General features: G+C 45.2%; 13 non-coding genes across 13 annotated transcripts; 9 read left to right on the top strand and 4 right to left on the bottom strand.

Annotated features, from left to right (window-relative positions):
• The first annotated feature begins 478 nt into the window (after window positions 1-478).
• trnas-gcu lies at window positions 479-560 on the top strand. Its single transcript has one exon. It is a non-coding gene; the product is annotated as a tRNA-Ser (tRNA).
• Window positions 561-3,751: 3,191 nt separating this feature from the next.
• trnaa-agc lies at window positions 3,752-3,824 on the top strand. Its single transcript has one exon. It is a non-coding gene; the product is annotated as a tRNA-Ala (tRNA).
• Window positions 3,825-4,367: 543 nt separating this feature from the next.
• Window positions 4,368-4,440, bottom strand: trnaa-agc. Its single transcript has one exon. It is a non-coding gene; the product is annotated as a tRNA-Ala (tRNA).
• A 127-nt stretch (window positions 4,441-4,567) lies between these two features.
• trnas-gcu lies at window positions 4,568-4,649 on the top strand. Its single transcript has one exon. It is a non-coding gene; the product is annotated as a tRNA-Ser (tRNA).
• A 3,177-nt stretch (window positions 4,650-7,826) lies between these two features.
• Window positions 7,827-7,899, top strand: trnaa-agc. Its single transcript has one exon. It is a non-coding gene; the product is annotated as a tRNA-Ala (tRNA).
• Window positions 7,900-8,442: 543 nt separating this feature from the next.
• trnaa-agc lies at window positions 8,443-8,515 on the bottom strand. The gene has a single exon. It is a non-coding gene; the product is annotated as a tRNA-Ala (tRNA).
• Window positions 8,516-8,642: 127 nt separating this feature from the next.
• trnas-gcu lies at window positions 8,643-8,724 on the top strand. Its single transcript has one exon. It is a non-coding gene; the product is annotated as a tRNA-Ser (tRNA).
• Window positions 8,725-11,917: 3,193 nt separating this feature from the next.
• On the top strand, window positions 11,918-11,990 carry trnaa-agc. Its single transcript has one exon. It is a non-coding gene; the product is annotated as a tRNA-Ala (tRNA).
• A 543-nt stretch (window positions 11,991-12,533) lies between these two features.
• On the bottom strand, window positions 12,534-12,606 carry trnaa-agc. Its single transcript has one exon. It is a non-coding gene; the product is annotated as a tRNA-Ala (tRNA).
• Window positions 12,607-12,733: 127 nt separating this feature from the next.
• On the top strand, window positions 12,734-12,815 carry trnas-gcu. The gene has a single exon. It is a non-coding gene; the product is annotated as a tRNA-Ser (tRNA).
• A 3,193-nt stretch (window positions 12,816-16,008) lies between these two features.
• On the top strand, window positions 16,009-16,081 carry trnaa-agc. The gene has a single exon. It is a non-coding gene; the product is annotated as a tRNA-Ala (tRNA).
• A 543-nt stretch (window positions 16,082-16,624) lies between these two features.
• Window positions 16,625-16,697, bottom strand: trnaa-agc. The gene has a single exon. It is a non-coding gene; the product is annotated as a tRNA-Ala (tRNA).
• A 127-nt stretch (window positions 16,698-16,824) lies between these two features.
• trnas-gcu lies at window positions 16,825-16,906 on the top strand. The gene has a single exon. It is a non-coding gene; the product is annotated as a tRNA-Ser (tRNA).
• Window positions 16,907-18,603: the final 1,697 nt, after the last annotated feature.

The following is an 18,603-nucleotide window of genomic DNA, read 5'->3' as shown; positions in this document are numbered from 1 at the left end:
CTGTTTTGTTACATTCTATGTCACATGACATTTCAATAAAACATCAAATGTTTCATTGATTACAAGTGTACTAAGGAGTATGGTTACACTACTTTCTATAATTTCCCTGTTTTCTGTATTCCACAGAGCTTGAGTGAAGGAAAAGGAATTCACTATGGCATATGAAACAATCCTGGGAGGTGACCGGGAAATTCTCCAGGAAAAGACACAAGACAAAACTGTGAAGAACCACCCACTGGTTGTCTTCAGGCAGTTCTCAGTTGAGGTGGTGCAAAGAGCCTCATTGTGGTCTTGGACTCCAGACGAGACACAAGAACTAAGTGAGCGCTCTACCATTTGAGCTAATTCCCCTGTGTGAGGGGAAGACAACTCACTCGTCCCCTCTGCCTCCCCTCCATACCACGCCGTTCCAAAACTACACAAAACCAACTGTAAGTGGCCTGAATTCGACTTTCACTGCAAAAACAAGCGCGCAGCAGACGAGGTGGCCGAGTGGTTAAGGCGATGGACTGCTAATCCATTGTGCTCTGCACGCGTGGGTTCGAATCCCATCCTCGTCGCAGTATAGTTTACTTTAGTCTGCCATGTCACAAATACAGGTGCTGGTCATAAAATTAGAATATCCTCAAAAAGTTGATTTATTTCAGTAATTCCATTCAAAAAGTGAAACTTGTATAATGTATACATACATTCCACACATACTGATATATTTCAAGTGTTCATTCCTTTTAATTTTGATGATTATAACTGACAACTAATGAAAACCCCCAAATCAGTATCTCGGAAAATTTGAATATTGTGAAAAGGTTCAATATTGAAGACACCTGGTGCCACACTCTAATCAGCTAATTAACACAAAACACCTGCAAAGGCCTTTAAATGGTCTCTCAGTCTACTTCTACACAATCATGGGGAAGACTGCTGACTTGACAGCGGTCCAAAAGACGACCATTGACACCTTGCACAAGGAGGGCAAGACACAAAAGGTCATCGCTAAAGAGGCTGGCTGTTCACAGAGCTCTGTGTCCAAGCACATTAATAGAGAGGCGAAGGGAAGGCAAAGATGTGGTAGAAAAAAGTGTACCAGCAATAGGGATAACCGCTCCATGGAGAGGATTGTGAAACAAACCCCATTCAAAAATGAGATTCACAAAGAGTGGACTGCAGCTGGAATCAGAGCTTCAAGAACCGCCACGACGTATGCAAGACATGGGTTTCAGCTGTCGCATTCCTTGTGTCAAGCCACTCTTGAACAAGACACAACGTCAGAAGCGTCTCGCCTGGGCCAAAGACAAAAAGGACTGGACTGCTGCTGAGTGGTCCAAAGTTATGTTCTCTGATGAAAGTAAATTTTGCATTTCCTTTGGAAATCAAGGTCCCAGAGTCTGGAGGAAGAGAGGAGAGGCACAGAATCCACATTGCTTGACGTCCAGTGTAAAGTTTCCACAGTCAGTGATGGTTTGGGGTGCCATGTCATCTGCCGGTGTTGGTCCACTGTGTTTTCTGAGGTCCAAGGTCAACGCAGCCGACTACCAGGAAGTTTTAGAGCACTTCATGCTTCCTGCTGCTGACCAACTTTATGGAGATGCAGATTTCATTTTCCAACAGGACTTGGCACCTGCACACAGTGCCAAAGCTACCAGTACCTGGTTTAAGGACCATGGTATCCCTGTTCTTAATTGGCCAGCAAACTCGCCTGACCTTAACCCTATAGAAAATCTATGGGGTATTGTGAAGAGGAAGATGCGATACGCCAGACCCGTGTCACAACTGGCGTGGCACTGTCCTCCTGAGTCCAACGGATGGGCTGGTTCTTTGGCCCATCCCTATTCCAACAGGGTCTTCTGCCACCAGCCCCATGTCCTCACTGGTCCTCTTATGAGCATAGTCAACTATAAACATCACCTGCCTGGTTCTCCATATTAAGTTCAATAAAATTCCACACAGCATTCCACACAGATGGAGCACAAAGTAAGTTGTCGTGGCCGAGTGGTTAAGGCGATGGACTAGAAATCCATTGGGGTCAACACAGTGGACGCTGTAGCACTACTGCTGACTAGCGTTTCGGGGTGTAATTGCAGACTGACGGACACACGGACGCACAAGTATAAATGCCTGTCTACGGGCGTAGTCTACGTGCGTAGACAGGCATTTATACTATACGGCGTAGCTACAGCTAGAACAGCGAAAATCGATCACCTGCCCGATATCAGTCATTTAACGTTACCTGACTGACACACACATCACTGCTGGCACTGCTGGACAGGGTTGTGTGGCTCGTCCATTGTTTGTAATGCAAATGTCTTCCCCACAACACGTGTGGAAGAACGGACCTAGTTATGCCGGGGAATTAGCTCAAATGGTAGCGTCGCTCGCTTCGCATGCGAGAGCTAGCGGGAGCGATCCCCGCATTCTCCAGGAGACTTTCAACCCTTTTTTTAGGCCCCCAAAATAGAGGTTACTTTGCATAAAAACAATCCCTTCAGTTTCAATCGGGACCTCGCACGGTTTGTGCTCGGGCCCTAATAATTCAACTGTTTGCAGAGAAGATGCAACCTTAAAGCCAACAGAAGTGTTTACTCCTCAACACATACATTTCATTTTACATGAACTGCTCTTTGTCTCTGTAGGGGAATTAGCTCAAATGGTAGAGCGCTTGCTTCGCATGCGAGAGGTAGCGGGATCGATGCCCGCATTCTCCAGGAGACATTTAACCCTTTCTTCTCTGCCCTTCTCAGCATGCGCTCGTGTAGGTTCTGTGCGATATGACAAAAAATTCATATCCCCAAATTTCTAGTAAATTCAATGAAATATGCGTTTCCAACTAGAACTTGAGATATTTCTCTGCATTGTAAAGGTGAGGTAACTTGACAAATACCATAGATAGAGTGAACAACAACACAGCAAGTAAAGTAACTAATGTTAGCTAGGTTGTGGGTTAGCAAACTGACGCTACTTGCTGCTGCAAAGCTAACATGAGAAGACGAGACAGCAGCTCCAGATACTGAGAACTCTCCTGCTGCTACAGCTAACGTCACAACAACAGCATGTCTTGGTGAACTATGAAGTAAGCTGTGTGTCCGCGGGCAGGTCATTTAACGTTACCTGACTGACACACACATCACTGCTGGCACTGCTGGATAGGGTTGTCCATTATTTCTAAAGCAAATTTCTTCCCTGCCACACCGGCCCGTGTGGAAGAACGGACGGTGAAGTTAGTTTCAAGTTGGATTTTAGTTTTACGTTGGACATTTGATAGATGTCGAATTCCAACGTAAAGCTAACGTCACGTTGATGCATATCGCCATTCCCTCACCACAATATTATAAAGTGTGGAATTTGTGACAGAACAATGTAAACGATAGAGCATAATTATAAATGATAGAAGTTTCTCTATCGCCAAACGATAGATATCGTCATATTGCACAGCCCTACACTTGTGTTATCAGAATTGCAGGAAGTCTACTGAATAGGTGAAAGTAAAAATACTTAAAACTCCATCAAGTGAAAGTCCTGCACCCAAAGCTTTACTCAAGTACAAGTCCACAGGTATTGTCATGAACAAGATTTTCTCTGACCTTATCTACTAAATAGGAATCAGTCAAGTTTTGTGGAGAAACAGTCTAGAAACATTTGAGCTCGTCTGTTTTCTGAGACACAAACTTTCCAGGAGAGCCACGTTCACAGTCTGCAGGAGGGAGAGACTGATGGTCAGAACACAGCTCTCTGGTGGAGCATCCTTCAACGTGAAGGGGGATTAGCTCAAATGGTAGAGCGCTCGCTTAGCATGCGAGAGGTAGCGGGATCGATGCCCGCATTCTCCAGGAGGCTTTTAACCCTTTCTTCTCTGATGAAGATCAGTGACTATTAACTATTCTGGGTACAGAAGCAAAACAGTTTGTCAGAGTGCAGAGTCTTTACACAACTCATTCATTTCTCTGACAATTAATGTGCCCTCCGCTCCAAGTCTCGCCATTGCAGCGGACATACAAAGCCTCTTTAAGACACCCCGTAAAGGGACCTGGCTTTGACTTTAACTGTAAAAGTCTGTTTTGTTACATTCTATGTCACATGACATTTCAATAAAACATCAAATGTTTCATTGATTACAAGTGTACTAAGGAGTATGGTTACACTACTTTCTATAATTTCCCTGTTTTCTGTATTCCACAGAGCTTGAGTGAAGGAAAAGGAATTCACTATGGCATATGAAACAATCCTGGGAGGTGACCGGGAAATTCTCCAGGAAAAGACACAAGACAAAACTGTGAAGAACCACCCACTGGTTGTCTTCAGGCAGTTCTCAGTTGAGGTGGTGCAAAGAGCCTCATTGTGGTCTTGGACTCCAGACGAGACACAAGAACTAGTGGAGAATGCGGGCGTCGATCCCGCTACCTCTCGCATGCTAAGCGAGCGCTCTACCATTTGAGCTAATTCCCCTGTGTGAGGGGAAGACAACTCACTCGTCCCCTCTGCCTCCCCTCCATACCACGCCGTTCCAAAACTACACAAAACCAACTGTAAGTGGCCTGAATTCGACTTTCACTGCAAAAACAAGCGCGCAGCAGACGAGGTGGCCGAGTGGTTAAGGCGATGGACTGCTAATCCATTGTGCTCTGCACGCGTGGGTTCGAATCCCATCCTCGTCGCAGTATAGTTTACTTTAGTCTGCCATGTCACAAATACAGGTGCTGGTCATAAAATTAGAATATCCTCAAAAAGTTGATTTATTTCAGTAATTCCATTCAAAAAGTGAAACTTGTATAATGTATACATACATTCCACACATACTGATATATTTCAAGTGTTCATTCCTTTTAATTTTGATGATTATAACTGACAACTAATGAAAACCCCCAAATCAGTATCTCGGAAAATTTGAATATTGTGAAAAGGTTCAATATTGAAGACACCTGGTGCCACACTCTAATCAGCTAATTAACACAAAACACCTGCAAAGGCCTTTAAATGGTCTCTCAGTCTACTTCTACACAATCATGGGGAAGACTGCTGACTTGACAGCGGTCCAAAAGACGACCATTGACACCTTGCACAAGGAGGGCAAGACACAAAAGGTCATCGCTAAAGAGGCTGGCTGTTCACAGAGCTCTGTGTCCAAGCACATTAATAGAGAGGCGAAGGGAAGGCAAAGATGTGGTAGAAAAAAGTGTACCAGCAATAGGGATAACCGCTCCATGGAGAGGATTGTGAAACAAACCCCATTCAAAAATGAGATTCACAAAGAGTGGACTGCAGCTGGAATCAGAGCTTCAAGAACCGCCACGACGTATGCAAGACATGGGTTTCAGCTGTCGCATTCCTTGTGTCAAGCCACTCTTGAACAAGACACAACGTCAGAAGCGTCTCGCCTGGGCCAAAGACAAAAAGGACTGGACTGCTGCTGAGTGGTCCAAAGTTATGTTCTCTGATGAAAGTAAATTTTGCATTTCCTTTGGAAATCAAGGTCCCAGAGTCTGGAGGAAGAGAGGAGAGGCACAGAATCCACATTGCTTGACGTCCAGTGTAAAGTTTCCACAGTCAGTGATGGTTTGGGGTGCCATGTCATCTGCCGGTGTTGGTCCACTGTGTTTTCTGAGGTCCAAGGTCAACGCAGCCGACTACCAGGAAGTTTTAGAGCACTTCATGCTTCCTGCTGCTGACCAACTTTATGGAGATGCAGATTTCATTTTCCAACAGGACTTGGCACCTGCACACAGTGCCAAAGCTACCAGTACCTGGTTTAAGGACCATGGTATCCCTGTTCTTAATTGGCCAGCAAACTCGCCTGACCTTAACCCTATAGAAAATCTATGGGGTATTGTGAAGAGGAAGATGCGATACGCCAGACCAGTGTCACAACTGGCGTGGCACTGTCCTCCTGAGTCCAACGGATGGGCTGGTTCTTTGGCCCATCCCTATTCCAACAGGGTCTTCTGCCACCAGCCCCATGTCCTCACTGGTCCTCTTATGAGCATAGTCAACTATAAACATCACCTGCCTGGTTCTCCATATTAAGTTCAATAAAATTCCACACAGCATTCCACACAGATGGAGCACAAAGTAAGTTGTCGTGGCCGAGTGGTTAAGGCGATGGACTAGAAATCCATTGGGGTCAACACAGTGGACGCTGTAGCACTACTGCTGACTAGCGTTTCGGGGTGTAATTGCAGACTGACGGACACACGGACGCACAAGTATAAATGCCTGTCTACGGGCGTAGTCTACGTGCGTAGACAGGCATTTATACTATACGGCGTAGCTACAGCTAGAACAGCGAAAATCGATCACCTGCCCGATATCAGTCATTTAACGTTACCTGACTGACACACACATCACTGCTGGCACTGCTGGACAGGGTTGTGTGGCTCGTCCATTGTTTGTAATGCAAATGTCTTCCCCACAACACGTGTGGAAGAACGGACCTAGTTATGCCGGGGAATTAGCTCAAATGGTAGCGTCGCTCGCTTCGCATGCGAGAGCTAGCGGGAGCGATCCCCGCATTCTCCAGGAGACTTTCAACCCTTTTTTTAGGCCCCCAAAATAGAGGTTACTTTGCATAAAAACAATCCCTTCAGTTTCAATCGGGACCTCGCACGGTTTGTGCTCGGGCCCTAATAATTCAACTGTTTGCAGAGAAGATGCAACCTTAAAGCCAACAGAAGTGTTTACTCCTCAACACATACATTTCATTTTACATGAACTGCTCTTTGTCTCTGTAGGGGAATTAGCTCAAATGGTAGAGCGCTTGCTTCGCATGCGAGAGGTAGCGGGATCGATGCCCGCATTCTCCAGGAGACATTTAACCCTTTCTTCTCTGCCCTTTCTCAGCATGCGCTCTCGTGACAAAAAATTCATATCCCCAAATTTCTAGTAAATTCAATGAAATATGACGTTTCCAACTAGAACTTGAGATATTTCTCTGCATTGTAAAGGTGAGGTAACTTGACAAATACCATAGATAGAGTGAACAACAACACAGCAAGTAAAGTAACTAATGTTAGCTAGGTTGTGGGTTAGCAAACTGACGCTACTTGCTGCTGCAAAGCTAACATGAGAAGACGAGACAGCAGCTCCAGATACTGAGAACTCTCCTGCTGCTACAGCTAACGTCACAACAACAGCATGTCTTGGTGAACTATGAAGTAAGCTGTGTGTCCGCGGGCAGGTCATTTAACGTTACCTGACTGACACACACATCACTGCTGGCACTGCTGGATAGGGTTGTCCATTATTTCTAAAGCAAATTTCTTCCCTGCCACACCGGCCCGTGTGGAAGAACGGACGGTGAAGTTAGTTTCAAGTTGGATTTTAGTTTTACGTTGGACATTTGATAGATGTCGAATTCCAACGTAAAGCTAACGTCACGTTGATGCATATCGCCATTCCCTCACCACAATATTATAAAGTGTGGAATTTGTGACAGAACAATGTAAACGATAGAGCATAATTATAAATGATAGAAGTTTCTCTATCGCCAAACGATAGATATCGTCATATTGCACAGCCCTACACTTGTGTTATCAGAATTGCAGGAAGTCTACTGAATAGGTGAAAGTAAAAATACTTAAAACTCCATCAAGTGAAAGTCCTGCACCCAAAGCTTTACTCAAGTACAAGTCCACAGGTATTGTCATGAACAAGATTTTCTCTGACCTTATCTACTAAATAGGAATCAGTCAAGTTTTGCGGAGAAACAGTCTAGAAACATTTGAGCTCGTCTGTTTTCTGAGACACAAACTTTCCAGGAGAGCCACGTTCACAGTCTGCAGGAGGGAGAGACTGATGGTCAGAACACAGCTCTCTGGTGGAGCATCCTTCAACGTGAAGGGGGATTAGCTCAAATGGTAGAGCGCTCGCTTAGCATGCGAGAGGTAGCGGGATCGATGCCCGCATTCTCCAGGAGGCTTTTAACCCTTTCTTCTCTGATGAAGATCAGTGACTATTAACTATTCTGGGTACAGAAGCAAAACAGTTTGTCAGAGTGCAGAGTCTTTACACAACTCATTCATTTCTCTGACAATTAATGTGCCCTCCGCTCCAAGTCTCGCCATTGCAGCGGACATACAAAGCCTCTTTAAGACACCCCGTAAAGGGACCTGGCTTTGACTTTAACTGTAAAAGTCTGTTTTGTTACATTCTATGTCACATGACATTTCAATAAAACATCAAATGTTTCATTGATTACAAGTGTACTAAGGAGTATGGTTACACTACTTTCTATAATTTCCCTGTTTTCTGTATTCCACAGAGCTTGAGTGAAGGAAAAGGAATTCACTATGGCATATGAAACAATCCTGGGAGGTGACCGGGAAATTCTCCAGGAAAAGACACAAGACAAAACTGTGAAGAACCACCCACTGGTTGTCTTCAGGCAGTTCTCAGTTGAGGTGGTGCAAAGAGCCTCATTGTGGTCTTGGACTCCAGACGAGACACAAGAACTAGTGGAGAATGCGGGCGTCGATCCCGCTACCTCTCGCATGCTAAGCGAGCGCTCTACCATTTGAGCTAATTCCCCTGTGTGAGGGGAAGACAACTCACTCGTCCCCTCTGCCTCCCCTCCATACCACGCCGTTCCAAAACTACACAAAACCAACTGTAAGTGGCCTGAATTCGACTTTCACTGCAAAAACAAGCGCGCAGCAGACGAGGTGGCCGAGTGGTTAAGGCGATGGACTGCTAATCCATTGTGCTCTGCACGCGTGGGTTCGAATCCCATCCTCGTCGCAGTATAGTTTACTTTAGTCTGCCATGTCACAAATACAGGTGCTGGTCATAAAATTAGAATATCCTCAAAAAGTTGATTTATTTCAGTAATTCCATTCAAAAAGTGAAACTTGTATAATGTATACATACATTCCACACATACTGATATATTTCAAGTGTTCATTCCTTTTAATTTTGATGATTATAACTGACAACTAATGAAAACCCCCAAATCAGTATCTCGGAAAATTTGAATATTGTGAAAAGGTTCAATATTGAAGACACCTGGTGCCACACTCTAATCAGCTAATTAACACAAAACACCTGCAAAGGCCTTTAAATGGTCTCTCAGTCTACTTCTACACAATCATGGGGAAGACTGCTGACTTGACAGCGGTCCAAAAGACGACCATTGACACCTTGCACAAGGAGGGCAAGACACAAAAGGTCATCGCTAAAGAGGCTGGCTGTTCACAGAGCTCTGTGTCCAAGCACATTAATAGAGAGGCGAAGGGAAGGCAAAGATGTGGTAGAAAAAAGTGTACCAGCAATAGGGATAACCGCTCCATGGAGAGGATTGTGAAACAAACCCCATTCAAAAATGAGATTCACAAAGAGTGGACTGCAGCTGGAATCAGAGCTTCAAGAACCGCCACGACGTATGCAAGACATGGGTTTCAGCTGTCGCATTCCTTGTGTCAAGCCACTCTTGAACAAGACACAACGTCAGAAGCGTCTCGCCTGGGCCAAAGACAAAAAGGACTGGACTGCTGCTGAGTGGTCCAAAGTTATGTTCTCTGATGAAAGTAAATTTTGCATTTCCTTTGGAAATCAAGGTCCCAGAGTCTGGAGGAAGAGAGGAGAGGCACAGAATCCACATTGCTTGACGTCCAGTGTAAAGTTTCCACAGTCAGTGATGGTTTGGGGTGCCATGTCATCTGCCGGTGTTGGTCCACTGTGTTTTCTGAGGTCCAAGGTCAACGCAGCCGACTACCAGGAAGTTTTAGAGCACTTCATGCTTCCTGCTGCTGACCAACTTTATGGAGATGCAGATTTCATTTTCCAACAGGACTTGGCACCTGCACACAGTGCCAAAGCTACCAGTACCTGGTTTAAGGACCATGGTATCCCTGTTCTTAATTGGCCAGCAAACTCGCCTGACCTTAACCCTATAGAAAATCTATGGGGTATTGTGAAGAGGAAGATGCGATACGCCAGACCAGTGTCACAACTGGCGTGGCACTGTCCTCCTGAGTCCAACGGATGGGCTGGTTCTTTGGCCCATCCCTATTCCAACAGGGTCTTCTGCCACCAGCCCCATGTCCTCACTGGTCCTCTTATGAGCATAGTCAACTATAAACATCACCTGCCTGGTTCTCCATATTAAGTTCAATAAAATTCCACACAGCATTCCACACAGATGGAGCACAAAGTAAGTTGTCGTGGCCGAGTGGTTAAGGCGATGGACTAGAAATCCATTGGGGTCAACACAGTGGACGCTGTAGCACTACTGCTGACTAGCGTTTCGGGGTGTAATTGCAGACTGACGGACACACGGACGCACAAGTATAAATGCCTGTCTACGGGCGTAGTCTACGTGCGTAGACAGGCATTTATACTATACGGCGTAGCTACAGCTAGAACAGCGAAAATCGATCACCTGCCCGATATCAGTCATTTAACGTTACCTGACTGACACACACATCACTGCTGGCACTGCTGGACAGGGTTGTGTGGCTCGTCCATTGTTTGTAATGCAAATGTCTTCCCCACAACACGTGTGGAAGAACGGACCTAGTTATGCCGGGGAATTAGCTCAAATGGTAGCGTCGCTCGCTTCGCATGCGAGAGCTAGCGGGAGCGATCCCCGCATTCTCCAGGAGACTTTCAACCCTTTTTTTAGGCCCCCAAAATAGAGGTTACTTTGCATAAAAACAATCCCTTCAGTTTCAATCGGGACCTCGCACGGTTTGTGCTCGGGCCCTAATAATTCAACTGTTTGCAGAGAAGATGCAACCTTAAAGCCAACAGAAGTGTTTACTCCTCAACACATACATTTCATTTTACATGAACTGCTCTTTGTCTCTGTAGGGGAATTAGCTCAAATGGTAGAGCGCTTGCTTCGCATGCGAGAGGTAGCGGGATCGATGCCCGCATTCTCCAGGAGACATTTAACCCTTTCTTCTCTGCCCTTTCTCAGCATGCGCTCGTGTAGGTTCTGTGCGATATGACAAAAAATTCATATCCCCAAATTTCTAGTAAATTCAATGAAATATGACGTTTCCAACTAGAACTTGAGATATTTCTCTGCATTGTAAAGGTGAGGTAACTTGACAAATACCATAGATAGAGTGAACAACAACACAGCAAGTAAAGTAACTAATGTTAGCTAGGTTGTGGGTTAGCAAACTGACGCTACTTGCTGCTGCAAAGCTAACATGAGAAGACGAGACAGCAGCTCCAGATACTGAGAACTCTCCTGCTGCTACAGCTAACGTCACAACAACAGCATGTCTTGGTGAACTATGAAGTAAGCTGTGTGTCCGCGGGCAGGTCATTTAACGTTACCTGACTGACACACACATCACTGCTGGCACTGCTGGATAGGGTTGTCCATTATTTCTAAAGCAAATTTCTTCCCTGCCACACCGGCCCGTGTGGAAGAACGGACGGTGAAGTTAGTTTCAAGTTGGATTTTAGTTTTACGTTGGACATTTGATAGATGTCGAATTCCAACGTAAAGCTAACGTCACGTTGATGCATATCGCCATTCCCTCACCACAATATTATAAAGTGTGGAATTTGTGACAGAACAATGTAAACGATAGAGCATAATTATAAATGATAGAAGTTTCTCTATCGCCAAACGATAGATATCGTCATATTGCACAGCCCTACACTTGTGTTATCAGAATTGCAGGAAGTCTACTGAATAGGTGAAAGTAAAAATACTTAAAACTCCATCAAGTGAAAGTCCTGCACCCAAAGCTTTACTCAAGTACAAGTCCACAGGTATTGTCATGAACAAGATTTTCTCTGACCTTATCTACTAAATAGGAATCAGTCAAGTTTTGCGGAGAAACAGTCTAGAAACATTTGAGCTCGTCTGTTTTCTGAGACACAAACTTTCCAGGAGAGCCACGTTCACAGTCTGCAGGAGGGAGAGACTGATGGTCAGAACACAGCTCTCTGGTGGAGCATCCTTCAACGTGAAGGGGGATTAGCTCAAATGGTAGAGCGCTCGCTTAGCATGCGAGAGGTAGCGGGATCGATGCCCGCATTCTCCAGGAGGCTTTTAACCCTTTCTTCTCTGATGAAGATCAGTGACTATTAACTATTCTGGGTACAGAAGCAAAACAGTTTGTCAGAGTGCAGAGTCTTTACACAACTCATTCATTTCTCTGACAATTAATGTGCCCTCCGCTCCAAGTCTCGCCATTGCAGCGGACATACAAAGCCTCTTTAAGACACCCCGTAAAGGGACCTGGCTTTGACTTTAACTGTAAAAGTCTGTTTTGTTACATTCTATGTCACATGACATTTCAATAAAACATCAAATGTTTCATTGATTACAAGTGTACTAAGGAGTATGGTTACACTACTTTCTATAATTTCCCTGTTTTCTGTATTCCACAGAGCTTGAGTGAAGGAAAAGGAATTCACTATGGCATATGAAACAATCCTGGGAGGTGACCGGGAAATTCTCCAGGAAAAGACACAAGACAAAACTGTGAAGAACCACCCACTGGTTGTCTTCAGGCAGTTCTCAGTTGAGGTGGTGCAAAGAGCCTCATTGTGGTCTTGGACTCCAGACGAGACACAAGAACTAGTGGAGAATGCGGGCGTCGATCCCGCTACCTCTCGCATGCTAAGCGAGCGCTCTACCATTTGAGCTAATTCCCCTGTGTGAGGGGAAGACAACTCACTCGTCCCCTCTGCCTCCCCTCCATACCACGCCGTTCCAAAACTACACAAAACCAACTGTAAGTGGCCTGAATTCGACTTTCACTGCAAAAACAAGCGCGCAGCAGACGAGGTGGCCGAGTGGTTAAGGCGATGGACTGCTAATCCATTGTGCTCTGCACGCGTGGGTTCGAATCCCATCCTCGTCGCAGTATAGTTTACTTTAGTCTGCCATGTCACAAATACAGGTGCTGGTCATAAAATTAGAATATCCTCAAAAAGTTGATTTATTTCAGTAATTCCATTCAAAAAGTGAAACTTGTATAATGTATACATACATTCCACACATACTGATATATTTCAAGTGTTCATTCCTTTTAATTTTGATGATTATAACTGACAACTAATGAAAACCCCCAAATCAGTATCTCGGAAAATTTGAATATTGTGAAAAGGTTCAATATTGAAGACACCTGGTGCCACACTCTAATCAGCTAATTAACACAAAACACCTGCAAAGGCCTTTAAATGGTCTCTCAGTCTACTTCTACACAATCATGGGGAAGACTGCTGACTTGACAGCGGTCCAAAAGACGACCATTGACACCTTGCACAAGGAGGGCAAGACACAAAAGGTCATCGCTAAAGAGGCTGGCTGTTCACAGAGCTCTGTGTCCAAGCACATTAATAGAGAGGCGAAGGGAAGGCAAAGATGTGGTAGAAAAAAGTGTACCAGCAATAGGGATAACCGCTCCATGGAGAGGATTGTGAAACAAACCCCATTCAAAAATGAGATTCACAAAGAGTGGACTGCAGCTGGAATCAGAGCTTCAAGAACCGCCACGACGTATGCAAGACATGGGTTTCAGCTGTCGCATTCCTTGTGTCAAGCCACTCTTGAACAAGACACAACGTCAGAAGCGTCTCGCCTGGGCCAAAGACAAAAAGGACTGGACTGCTGCTGAGTGGTCCAAAGTTATGTTCTCTGATGAAAGTAAATTTTGCATTTCCTTTGGAAATCAAGGTCCCAGAGTCTGGAGGAAGAGAGGAGAGGCACAGAATCCACATTGCTTGACGTCCAGTGTAAAGTTTCCACAGTCAGTGATGGTTTGGGGTGCCATGTCATCTGCCGGTGTTGGTCCACTGTGTTTTCTGAGGTCCAAGGTCAACGCAGCCGACTACCAGGAAGTTTTAGAGCACTTCATGCTTCCTGCTGCTGACCAACTTTATGGAGATGCAGATTTCATTTTCCAACAGGACTTGGCACCTGCACACAGTGCCAAAGCTACCAGTACCTGGTTTAAGGACCATGGTATCCCTGTTCTTAATTGGCCAGCAAACTCGCCTGACCTTAACCCTATAGAAAATCTATGGGGTATTGTGAAGAGGAAGATGCGATACGCCAGACCAGTGTCACAACTGGCGTGGCACTGTCCTCCTGAGTCCAACGGATGGGCTGGTTCTTTGGCCCATCCCTATTCCAACAGGGTCTTCTGCCACCAGCCCCATGTCCTCACTGGTCCTCTTATGAGCATAGTCAACTATAAACATCACCTGCCTGGTTCTCCATATTAAGTTCAATAAAATTCCACACAGCATTCCACACAGATGGAGCACAAAGTAAGTTGTCGTGGCCGAGTGGTTAAGGCGATGGACTAGAAATCCATTGGGGTCAACACAGTGGACGCTGTAGCACTACTGCTGACTAGCGTTTCGGGGTGTAATTGCAGACTGACGGACACACGGACGCACAAGTATAAATGCCTGTCTACGGGCGTAGTCTACGTGCGTAGACAGGCATTTATACTATACGGCGTAGCTACAGCTAGAACAGCGAAAATCGATCACCTGCCCGATATCAGTCATTTAACGTTACCTGACTGACACACACATCACTGCTGGCACTGCTGGACAGGGTTGTGTGGCTCGTCCATTGTTTGTAATGCAAATGTCTTCCCCACAACACGTGTGGAAGAACGGACCTAGTTATGCCGGGGAATTAGCTCAAATGGTAGCGTCGCTCGCTTCGCATGCGAGAGCTAGCGGGAGCGATCCCCGCATTCTCCAGGAGACTTTCAACCCTTTTTTTAGGCCCCCAAAATAGAGGTTACTTTGCATAAAAACAATCCCTTCAGTTTCAATCGGGACCTCGCACGGTTTGTGCTCGGGCCCTAATAATTCAACTGTTTGCAGAGAAGATGCAACCTTAAAGCCAACAGAAGTGTTTACTCCTCAACACATACATTTCATTTTACATGAACTGCTCTTTGTCTCTGTAGGGGAATTAGCTCAAATGGTAGAGCGCTTGCTTCGCATGCGAGAGGTAGCGGGATCGATGCCCGCATTCTCCAGGAGACATTTAACCCTTTCTTCTCTGCCCTTTCTCAGCATGCGCTCGTGTAGGTTCTGTGCGATATGACAAAAAATTCATATCCCCAAATTTCTAGTAAATTCAATGAAATATGACGTTTCCAACTAGAACTTGAGATATTTCTCTGCATTGTAAAGGTGAGGTAACTTGACAAATACCATAGATAGAGTGAACAACAACACAGCAAGTAAAGTAACTAATGTTAGCTAGGTTGTGGGTTAGCAAACTGACGCTACTTGCTGCTGCAAAGCTAACATGAGAAGACGAGACAGCAGCTCCAGATACTGAGAACTCTCCTGCTGCTACAGCTAACGTCACAACAACAGCATGTCTTGGTGAACTATGAAGTAAGCTGTGTGTCCGCGGGCAGGTCATTTAACGTTACCTGACTGACACACACATCACTGCTGGCACTGCTGGATAGGGTTGTCCATTATTTCTAAAGCAAATTTCTTCCCTGCCACACCGGCCCGTGTGGAAGAACGGACGGTGAAGTTAGTTTCAAGTTGGATTTTAGTTTTACGTTGGACATTTGATAGATGTCGAATTCCAACGTAAAGCTAACGTCACGTTGATGCATATCGCCATTCCCTCACCACAATATTATAAAGTGTGGAATTTGTGACAGAACAATGTAAACGATAGAGCATAATTATAAATGATAGAAGTTTCTCTATCGCCAAACGATAGATATCGTCATATTGCACAGCCCTACACTTGTGTTATCAGAATTGCAGGAAGTCTACTGAATAGGTGAAAGTAAAAATACTTAAAACTCCATCAAGTGAAAGTCCTGCACCCAAAGCTTTACTCAAGTACAAGTCCACAGGTATTGTCATGAACAAGATTTTCTCTGACCTTATCTACTAAATAGGAATCAGTCAAGTTTTGCGGAGAAACAGTCTAGAAACATTTGAGCTCGTCTGTTTTCTGAGACACAAACTTTCCAGGAGAGCCACGTTCACAGTCTGCAGGAGGGAGAGACTGATGGTCAGAACACAGCTCTCTGGTGGAGCATCCTTCAACGTGAAGGGGGATTAGCTCAAATGGTAGAGCGCTCGCTTAGCATGCGAGAGGTAGCGGGATCGATGCCCGCATTCTCCAGGAGGCTTTTAACCCTTTCTTCTCTGATGAAGATCAGTGACTATTAACTATTCTGGGTACAGAAGCAAAACAGTTTGTCAGAGTGCAGAGTCTTTACACAACTCATTCATTTCTCTGACAATTAATGTGCCCTCCGCTCCAAGTCTCGCCATTGCAGCGGACATACAAAGCCTCTTTAAGACACCCCGTAAAGGGACCTGGCTTTGACTTTAACTGTAAAAGTCTGTTTTGTTACATTCTATGTCACATGACATTTCAATAAAACATCAAATGTTTCATTGATTACAAGTGTACTAAGGAGTATGGTTACACTACTTTCTATAATTTCCCTGTTTTCTGTATTCCACAGAGCTTGAGTGAAGGAAAAGGAATTCACTATGGCATATGAAACAATCCTGGGAGGTGACCGGGAAATTCTCCAGGAAAAGACACAAGACAAAACTGTGAAGAACCACCCACTGGTTGTCTTCAGGCAGTTCTCAGTTGAGGTGGTGCAAAGAGCCTCATTGTGGTCTTGGACTCCAGACGAGACACAAGAACTAGTGGAGAATGCGGGCGTCGATCCCGCTACCTCTCGCATGCTAAGCGAGCGCTCTACCATTTGAGCTAATTCCCCTGTGTGAGGGGAAGACAACTCACTCGTCCCCTCTGCCTCCCCTCCATACCACGCCGTTCCAAAACTACACAAAACCAACTGTAAGTGGCCTGAATTCGACTTTCACTGCAAAAACAAGCGCGCAGCAGACGAGGTGGCCGAGTGGTTAAGGCGATGGACTGCTAATCCATTGTGCTCTGCACGCGTGGGTTCGAATCCCATCCTCGTCGCAGTATAGTTTACTTTAGTCTGCCATGTCACAAATACAGGTGCTGGTCATAAAATTAGAATATCCTCAAAAAGTTGATTTATTTCAGTAATTCCATTCAAAAAGTGAAACTTGTATAATGTATACATACATTCCACACATACTGATATATTTCAAGTGTTCATTCCTTTTAATTTTGATGATTATAACTGACAACTAATGAAAACCCCCAAATCAGTATCTCGGAAAATTTGAATATTGTGAAAAGGTTCAATATTGAAGACACCTGGTGCCACACTCTAATCAGCTAATTAACACAAAACACCTGCAAAGGCCTTTAAATGGTCTCTCAGTCTACTTCTACACAATCATGGGGAAGACTGCTGACTTGACAGCGGTCCAAAAGACGACCATTGACACCTTGCACAAGGAGGGCAAGACACAAAAGGTCATCGCTAAAGAGGCTGGCTGTTCACAGAGCTCTGTGTCCAAGCACATTAATAGAGAGGCGAAGGGAAGGCAAAGATGTGGTAGAAAAAAGTGTACCAGCAATAGGGATAACCGCTCCATGGAGAGGATTGTGAAACAAACCCCATTCAAAAATGAGATTCACAAAGAGTGGACTGCAGCTGGAATCAGAGCTTCAAGAACCGCCACGACGTATGCAAGACATGGGTTTCAGCTGTCGCATTCCTTGTGTCAAGCCACTCTTGAACAAGACACAACGTCAGAAGCGTCTCGCCTGGGCCAAAGACAAAAAGGACTGGACTGCTGCTGAGTGGTCCAAAGTTATGTTCTCTGATGAAAGTAAATTTTGCATTTCCTTTGGAAATCAAGGTCCCAGAGTCTGGAGGAAGAGAGGAGAGGCACAGAATCCACATTGCTTGACGTCCAGTGTAAAGTTTCCACAGTCAGTGATGGTTTGGGGTGCCATGTCATCTGCCGGTGTTGGTCCACTGTGTTTTCTGAGGTCCAAGGTCAACGCAGCCGACTACCAGGAAGTTTTAGAGCACTTCATGCTTCCTGCTGCTGACCAACTTTATGGAGATGCAGATTTCATTTTCCAACAGGACTTGGCACCTGCACACAGTGCCAAAGCTACCAGTACCTGGTTTAAGGACCATGGTATCCCTGTTCTTAATTGGCCAGCAAACTCGCCTGACCTTAACCCTATAGAAAATCTATGGGGTATTGTGAAGAGGAAGATGCGATACGCCAGACCAGTGTCACAACTGGCGTGGCACTGTCCTCCTGAGTCCAACGGATGGGCTGGTTCTTTGGCCCATCCCTATTCCAACAGGGTCTTCTGCCACCAGCCCCATGTCCTCACTGGTCCTCTTATGAGCATAGTCAACTATAAACATCACCTGCCTGGTTCTCCATATTAAGTTCAATAAAATTCCACACAGCATTCCACACAGATGGAGCACAAAGTAAGTTGTCGTGGCCGAGTGGTTAAGGCGATGGACTAGAAATCCATTGGGGTCAACACAGTGGACGCTGTAGCACTACTGCTGACTAGCGTTTCGGGGTGTAATTGCAGACTGACGGACACACGGACGCACAAGTATAAATGCCTGTCTACGGGCGTAGTCTACGTGCGTAGACAGGCATTTATACTATACGGCGTAGCTACAGCTAGAACAGCGAAAATCGATCACCTGCCCGATATCAGTCATTTAACGTTACCTGACTGACACACACATCAGGGTTGTGTGG

The sequence above is a fragment of the Micropterus salmoides genome, unplaced genomic scaffold (assembly GCF_014851395.1).
Source record: "Micropterus salmoides isolate LMB-PRFRI ecotype aquatic unplaced genomic scaffold, ASM1485139v1 Ms_hic_scaffold_577, whole genome shotgun sequence".
In the NCBI taxonomy this organism is placed as follows: domain Eukaryota; kingdom Metazoa; phylum Chordata; class Actinopteri; order Centrarchiformes; family Centrarchidae; genus Micropterus; species Micropterus salmoides.
The sequence above is the reverse complement of the archived record's forward strand: the minus strand, read 5'-3'. Positions and strand labels throughout refer to the sequence as shown.